Raw genomic sequence first — 1891 nt, 5'->3', positions numbered from 1 at the left:
TATATATATATATATATATATATATATATATATATATATACACATACACACACACACACACACACACCAGTAATATCAACTGTTAACCTGAAAGCACTTCGATATTCACAATAATCAAACTCGTTTGTCACAATAGGCAGTAGTGATGGTGATAGTAGCAGAATGGTTTATTATAATAAAATAATTTCTCGTTAGTGATAGAGAGAGATGAAAGTTCGTTCGCAATGTCAACAAGATTTTAATTTGTTAAGCAAAATAATTTTTTCTTCGTAGAAAAACAGAAAAGAAACACCCAAACAACCAAAATATGTGTGCGTGAGTTAAAAATAAAACACAAACAGAAAAATAAGATGAAAAAAAAAATGAGTTAGGTTTATTGCTCAGGTAAATTGGAATTTTTGTAATGCTTTGAGCCGACGCTCTTCAGCAGAAAGGATAGATGAAGAAGAGAGATCAAACGTGTCTCAATTAGACACCGCATATGTGTGTGTATAAATGGACCTACGCCGCACCTAGAACTAGTCCAGAGTCGTATGTACTGTTTAAATTGGATTTGGTACTTACATATCTACAGCATCCTACCAACACATGATACCTTCATGGTTGCTTGACCTTACTGTACCCAGCCATTTCTGCCGTCCTACGTGTTGATGGGCCTAGATTCCAATGAATCCAACTAATCTATATATGTGTGTGTGTCTGTGTGTCTATATATATAGTGCAATTAGAGGCATACCAGCGAAAACCACGAGTTTCCCATTGTTATTATATCCATTTTCTTATATATATAAACCTAAAGTCCAAGTCGATAACGATGACTACATTAGCAAAGTGTGTATAACATTCTGTGTTGTAAAATGCGCATGCACACAATGTGTGTGTGTATGCGCATGTGGTTATGTTTGCTTTTCAACCACTTGGTTCAGGTTTCAGTCTTACCTTGGGAAAGGGTCTCCTGATAGCCCCGGAGTGCCTGTGTGGATTTGATATAAGAAACCTGAAAAAAGCCTAGCGCGCGCATCTTCTGCCACTGCTTGACAACCGGTGACTTAGCGGTTCAGCAATAAGACGCTAATACAATACTAAAAATTCTTCAAGGCGGTACCCCAGCATGGCCGCAGTCTAATGACTGAAATAACTAATAACAGAAATAAATACATATACATCTACCTATATAATGTGTATATACACAGTTATACCTTGAAGAACGGGTTTGCATCTGAAGGTGTTTTAATAAAACTACACACGCATACACATATATAGACACACATATAGCTAAAGATTGATAGATGTATACAAACAGACGTATGGCAAGGTATTTTATGTTGGTATGTATCTCTGAACGGGTGCAAGTGGACGCGTCTGCCCGAACGGATGGAAAGTACATTTACAATAAATAATGCGGTGTATAGTTAATTGTTCACGCATATGATTTTTCTGAGAAATGTTAAAAACACACTTCGCACTCAGCCACACACACACACACACGTGTGTGTGTGTCTAGACAAATATATAAATTAATACTTATACAAAAAAGACGCAAATACAAATCTAAAGAGTATATTTATTTACATGTGGGCGTGTATGTGTGTATAATATATATATATATATACATACATACACAATGTTAATTAAAACACTAATTCAATACTCTTAACATGTATATACGCAATTATGTACATATATTTACGCAAACATTTATAGATAGTTAAACACACACACGTATATATATATATATCTTAAGTTATACAGTTATATAAATATACATACCAAATTTTACATATATTTATGAATATATATATACGTTTACGTAAAAGTATTTATACAATCATACATACATATACATACACATATATATGTGTGTATATATATATATATATATATATATATA

General features: G+C 33.3%; 1 protein-coding gene across 1 annotated transcript in view; it reads right to left on the bottom strand.

The window, feature by feature from the left end:
* The window catches only part of LOC106868022 (serine-rich adhesin for platelets), a 135028-nt gene that overhangs the window by 94437 nt on the left and 38700 nt on the right, over nucleotides 1–1891 (bottom strand). The gene's annotated exons all lie outside the window — the stretch shown is intronic.

The sequence above is a fragment of the Octopus bimaculoides genome, chromosome 3 (assembly GCF_001194135.2).
Source record: "Octopus bimaculoides isolate UCB-OBI-ISO-001 chromosome 3, ASM119413v2, whole genome shotgun sequence".
In the NCBI taxonomy this organism is placed as follows: Eukaryota; Metazoa; Mollusca; class Cephalopoda; order Octopoda; family Octopodidae; genus Octopus; species Octopus bimaculoides.
Note: the sequence above shows the minus strand (reverse complement) of the source record. Positions and strands in the feature narration are given on the sequence as shown.